This window comes from Neolamprologus brichardi, chromosome 23 (assembly GCF_056152115.1).
Source record: "Neolamprologus brichardi isolate AB-2024 chromosome 23, ASM5615211v1, whole genome shotgun sequence".
Classification (NCBI taxonomy): Eukaryota; Metazoa; Chordata; class Actinopteri; order Cichliformes; family Cichlidae; genus Neolamprologus; species Neolamprologus brichardi.
The window spans coordinates 16,674,693-16,681,367 of record NC_142125.1 but is presented as its reverse complement, the minus strand read 5'-3'; the positions used below and the strand labels follow the sequence as shown (position 1 = coordinate 16,681,367).

The following is a 6,675-nucleotide window of genomic DNA, read 5'->3' as shown; positions in this document are numbered from 1 at the left end:
GGCTCCTTTTGAGATTACAATATAATAGGCATGGATGCACAATAGTAATGCTCACCAGTCGGGTAACTTCTGACAGAAATATCAGACATTTATGTGTTAATAAAACAGTAAATCTGAGCTGTGTAGAGACTTAAAAAAAGACATAGGTCAAATGTGGTCAGTCTACTTTTTAAGTCTTAATATTGTAATGCATTAATTCATTTTTTAGTGAATGTTCATGTGAATAAAAACGTGGAACATTATCTGCCTTTCTTATCATTTAATTGCAAAAAGCACCCAGCATAAACCACAGATTTATGAGTAAGAACAATGCAATACAGAAAACTGCAATACTGACATAACTGTGGAAGTAACAAAGTATCTCTCTTGCTTGTTACTTTTTTTCTTGCATCTTTCTTTTAATGCTATGATCCTGTTGTGGATGTAGTACCTTATGAGAACCCAGTCTCTGCCTTTCAGAGCTGCCGGCTCTGCTTGGAGGCAGCAGTCACATTCCTTTTTACCTGGTACTTTGCAGCTTGTTATGAAGTGAAACGTGCCGCTCAGCAACCTTCACTTCATCATTTGTCCACTTGATTCTCACCTTCCCAGCTGTCATAAATGGAAACAAAAGAAAATATCTTAATGTGAATGCAAAATGTTCTTAAACCTTGCTTTCTACTGGAGCACTTTAAAGGAGCAATAAGCACAATTCATCATACTTAGGTTGAAGGAATTAAAAATGGCTATGTGAAGAACTAGAGGTGTAATTACATCTGGAGTACAGCATGAAGTCATAATCCCTCTCTCTGTGTTGATCTCCAGCCATAGACTTTGGTTTGGTTTAAAGGCAGTGCACAACAGCACACCTAGCAGTGAAAAGATATTGCTTATTGCTCCTTTAAGGATGCTTGGAATGAACCATTTGAAGTGCTGTGTTCTGCTGGGAATCAAATGAGATGAAAGGATTTATGATAAAAGCTCTCAATAGTGTCATGTCTGAAAACAATAAACTTGTCCTTTGATCACAAGTATATTCAGCTAAAACATTTTGTATTTGGGTGCGTTTACCCCTTCTTGGTGAAGTGTTGCTAATGTTTTTGTTGTCCAGGGTGATTGAGGCAGAGGTGCCCTTCATGTTGTCCAGGGCAGCTGAGTAAAGCGTGTGGCTTGGAACCCCAGAATACTTGGTCCTTGAGCCTTTGAAAAGTAACAGTGAAATATGAGAATCAATGCATGCAATAGGTCTGTTTGCTTTTTTCTCTGCATTGTAGGCAAAGTCAGCGTTGGGCAGTGTGTAATTCTAAAATTAAGGGGCTAAGGGGCTCAAGAGTTGTAATCGGAAGGTTGCCGGTTCAAGCCCCGGCTCCGACAGTCTTGGTCATTGTGTCCTTGGGCAAGACACTTCACCCGTTGCCTACTGGTGGTGGTCAGAGGGCCCATGTCCTCATGTCCTTCACAGCTTAAAACAATATGAGGACAATGTAACACACACTACAATCACTGGTCCTACCATATGAGGACTTCTACTTAAACACACTCATGTCCTTCACAGCTTAAAACAATATGAGGACATGACGACTGAACACATGTAGAGTTCATGTTCCTGGCTTCTTACTTCTCCTGCTGTTGTCAATAAAAGCTCTAGACCCAACACTGATGTAAAGCCATCTATTTCCCCAGAAATTAAATCATGTAAACTGATCAGTGGGAGGTTAAATGGAAAAAAACATGTGTAAAAGGACAAAAATATCAAATGTAGTCAGAATAAAGATCAAGCTGATGCTTTAAGGGAAAGTTTGGACTAACAAATGGTATAGACAATTACTTTCTCCTAATGCTAATGTTGATTTTGGTTAACTTTGACTCAAACTGATTGTTTTAATACAATCAAAGTGCATTTCATTTATGCACTAGGCCCAACTGACACATATACTTGATACCAAATACAAAAAAATAATGTGTAACCTGTTGGAAGAATGAAGTGGGTATGTCACTCACCAATTGGTCTGTACAAAGTTGAGACAGGACCTCAGCACTTGGTGTCTGCAACAAAAGACAACAATATAATGTCAGAAACATTCTGTACTGTAAATCCCGACTAGATAATTAACTACAGATCATATTTGTATCAGTGAACATTATTACAGAAGGATCTGACTTCCTTATACCAGATTCTATAGAAACTTAACACTGTACAGTTCTGCTACCCAACAATATGAGGATAGTGTAACACACACACTACAATCACTGGTCCTACCATATGAGGACTTCTACTTAAACACACTCATGTCCTTCACAGCTTAAAACAATATGAGGACAATGTAACACACATTACAATCACTGGTCCCACCACATGAGGAAGGCAACTGAAACACACTCATGTCCTTCACAGCTTAAAACAATATGAGGACATGACGACTGAACACATGTAGAGTTCATGTTCCTGGCTTCTTACTTCTCCTGCTGTTGTCAACAAAAGCTCTAAACCCAACACTGATGTAAAGCCATCTATTTCCCCAGAAATTAAATCATGTAAACTGATCAGCGGGAGGTTAAATGGACAAAAACATGTGTAAAAGGACAAAAATATCAAATGTAGTCAGAATAAAGATCAAGCTGATGCTTTAAGGGAAAGTTTGGACTAACATATGGTATAGACAATTACTTTCTCCTAATGCTAATGTTGATTTTGGTTAACTTTGACTCAAACTGATTGTTTTAATACAATCAAAGTGCATTTCATTTATGCACTAGGCCCAACTGACACATATACTTGATACCAAATACAAAAAAATAATGTGTAACCTGTTGGAAGAATGAAGTGGGTATGTCACTCACCAATTGGTCTGAAGGAGGTTGAGACAGGACCTCAGCACTTGGTGTCTGCAACAAAAGACAACAATATAACGTCAGAAACATTCTGTACTGTAAATCCCGACTAGATAATTAACTACAGATCATATTTGTATCAGTGAACATTATTACAGAAGGATCTGACTTCCTTATACCAGATTCTATAGAAACTTAACACTGTACAGTTCTGCTACCCAACAATATGAGGACAATGTAACACACACACTACAATCACTGGTCCTACCATATGAGGACTTCTACTTAAACACACTCATGCCCTTCAAAGCTTAAAACAATATGAGGACATGACGACTGAACACATGTAGAGTTCATGTTCCTGACTTCTTACTTCTCCTGCTGTTGTCAATAAAAGCTCTAAACCCAACACTGATGTAAAGCCATCTATTTCCCCAGAAATTTAATCATGTAAACTGATCAGTGGGAGGTTAAATGGACAAAAACATGTGTAAAAGGACAAAAATATCAAATGTAGTCAGAATAAAGATCAAGCTGATGCTTTAAGGGAAAGTTTGGACTAACAAATGGTATAGACAATTACTTTCTCCTAATGCTAATGTTGATTTTGGTTAACTTTGACTCAAACTGATTGTTTTAATACAATCAAAGTGCATTTCATTTATGCACTAGGCCCAACTGACACATATACTTGATACCAAATACAAAAAAATAATGTGTAACCTGTTGGAAGAATGAAGTGGGTATGTCACTCACCAATTGGTCTGTACAAAGTTGAGACAGGACCTCAGCACTTGGTGTCTGCAACAAAAGACAACAATATAATGTCAGAAACATTATGTAATTTAAATCCCGACTAGATAATTAACTACAGATCATATTTGTATCAGTGAATATTATTACAGAAGGATCTGACTTCCTTATACCAGATTTTATAGAAACTTAACACTGTACAGTTCTGCTAACCAACAATATGAGGACAGTGTAACACACACACTACAATCACTGGTCCTACCATATGAGGACTTCTACTTAAACACACTCATGTCCTTCACAGCTTAAAACAATATGAGAACAATGTAACACACACTACAATCACTGGTCCTACCATATGAGGACTTCTATTTTCTTGTTGGAGTTTGAGACAGGATGGAGGGACAGCAGGGTAGTAGCTCGCACAAATGATTCTATTGACACAACAGGGAAGTGAGATTAATGAACTGAACACAACAGACTCTTTCAAAATAAAACAGGAAACATGGCATGAAAATACAAACGTGGTAATATACAGCCCTAACATAAATTCCTTAAAACGATGTTAATAACGTTATGCCAAAGTCAACTAACCCGCCACCAAACATAAGAAACTCAAAAACTTTAGAATAAAGTCAGAAACGCTGGGCCAGAACCCCAGACCGTGAGCGAATAACTATAATACTATTGATTTGTGCTATATACGAAAACATTAATATTATCATTTAAATCCCCCCAAACATATCTTGTGTTGAAAAAAATGTGTGTTGCAGTTAGCTACACTTAAAAAGAGCTTAGGCTGACTGTCTCTGCAGTTGAAGATGCAGAGCACATGCTAGGCCGCAGGTCCCTTTAACTCCAGTGGGAATTTAAGAACAGTTAAATTTAACTTCTAATATCTATTGTTGAAGATAAATCTTAAGTAATTTTTTAACATTTATCATCATTCACCACTTTCAGTTTGTTCAAATCGATTGTGCATTGTTTTAATTCCGTTTAGCTAACGTTAATTAGCTTGTTAAACATACAACTTTACCTTGCGAAGTGTGCGTCGAATCATGGATATCAAAGGTAAATACATACGTCAAGATAAATCTCTCCTGAGTGCTGAAGGTCCCGGATGTGCCGTTCACGCAGAGCTCAAGCGAGTTTGTATCTTGCCGTGACCAGCAGCTCTTTGGTTGAGGCTTTCGAACAATCAGATGCATCTTTACTCACTTGTTGACCAATCACAGACGTCGTTCTATGCTCCACTGACGAAATGCTGCATCCTCTCACCAGCCACGGGCTCTCCTCGTCCATTTAACAACAAAAACACAGCAACACGCGCTGTATTTGAGGTAGGAACACTTGAGAACTGTCACAATGTTTTGCAAACTGCTGTTACAGTTAATTTCGTTCCGTTAATTTGTTTGGTACCTATTGTTAAGTAACACTTGGTACACATGTGGTTAGCTTGCTGGTCTAGTTTAAGTTAGCATGGGCATGCTGTTCACTGATGGAGTAAGGCCAAATTTGTCTTGATATTATCAGTGTGTTATCATAAACATGTCCTAATTTGTTATGAAAAGAAGAGCAGCACCCCTAGACCCCCAGGTGAAAATACAGATAATAGATAAGCAATTTAAGAAAATAAGTATAATGTGTATAATAAATGATTTTACTGTCACTTTCCTGGGTCTGTTGACCCAGCGTTTTAAGTTTTAGTTTGTTTGGATGTCGATGTTTATTTATAAGTTCTTTAGGTTAGCTAAGTTCATTTGTTTATTAGATTACCCTTGTTATGTCTGTTTTATTGTGAAAGTCCTTTTCCTATATCCAGTGTGTCTAGTTTTGTTTCCCCTTGTCTTGTTAGGTCTGATTTGTCCCAGCTGTTCCTCATCCCCTCATTATCTCTCTGTGTACTTACAGTGGCTTGCAAATGTATTCGTCCCCCTTTTCCACATTTTGTCACATTACTGCCACAAACATGAATCAATTTTAATGGAATCCAATTGCAGCAAAAGGTGGTTCTACAAAGTATTGACTCGGGGGGCTGAATAATTACGCACACCCCAGTTTTCAGTTATTTATTTGTAAAAAATGTTTGGAATCATGGACGATTTTCGTTCCACTTCTCACGTGTACACCACTTTGTATTGGTCTTTCACGTGGAATTCCAATAAAATTGATTCATGTTTGTGGCTGTAATGTGACAAAATGTGGGAAAGTTCAAGGGGGCCGAATACTTTTGTAAGCCATGCTGTGGATTAATAAGACATGCTGTGGATTAATAACAAGTATGATTCAGTGCAGAGAGGTCTATTAACACATAGTGAGTGAGAAAGGTGACTGGAAAGGAAAAAACTCAGTGCATCATGGGAATCCCCCGGCAGCCTGGATTCAGGAGACAGACACTATCTCTACTTTCAAGATTAGGCTTAAAACTTTCCTTTTTGCTAAAGCATATAGTTAGGGCTGGACCAGGTGACCCTGAATCCTCCCTTAGTTATGCTGCAATAGACGTAGGCTGCTGGGAATTCCCATTATGCATTGAGTTTTTCCTTTCCAGTCACCTTTATAACTCAGTATGTGTTAATAGACCTCTCTGCATTGAATCATATCTGTTATTAACCTCTGTCTCTCTTCCACAGCATGTCTTTCATCCTGTTTTCCTTCTCTCACCCCAACTGGTCGCAACAGATGGCCGCCCCTCCCTGAGCCTGGTTCTGCCAGAGGTTTCTTCCTGTTAAAAGGGAGTTTTTCCTTCCCACTGTCGCCAAAGTGCTTGCTCATAGGTGGTCATATGATTGTTGGGTTTTTCTCTGTACCTATGAAGGGCCTTGAGGCGACTTTTTTTTGTGATTTGGCACTATATAAATAAAATTGAATTGAAATTGAATTGTACTGCTGCATACTGTGACATTTACAGTTGCTTAGTTAATTAAGTGACTTAATTACTCACTTTTATTTACTAATTGAATTACTAAATGAAGCTGGAATTGTGCATTCTGCAGTTTTTAATAGTGTGTTATTAGTTCTTAAAGAAACAATATGCATTTTATACTATATTGTAAAAAGTACAAGGTAAGTTGATTTTAAAATATAATGAAGTGTTGACTTTTTTCATCA

The 6,675-nt window shown here is 37.8% G+C and overlaps 1 long non-coding RNA gene across 2 annotated transcripts; it reads right to left on the bottom strand.

The window, feature by feature from the left end:
* Positions 1-239: 239 nt before the first annotated feature.
* On the bottom strand, positions 240-6,102 carry LOC148096029 (uncharacterized). 2 transcript variants are annotated; one of them, XR_015717161.1, is made up of 6 exons: positions 3,920-6,102; positions 3,568-3,612; positions 2,821-2,865; positions 1,981-2,025; positions 1,051-1,179; positions 240-591 (listed from the first exon to the last, which is right to left on the bottom strand). It is a non-coding gene; the product is annotated as an uncharacterized LOC148096029 (long non-coding RNA). The 2 variants fall into 2 exon arrangements; XR_015717160.1 differs by lacking the exon at positions 2,821-2,865.
* Between the last annotated feature and the right edge of the window lie 573 nt (positions 6,103-6,675).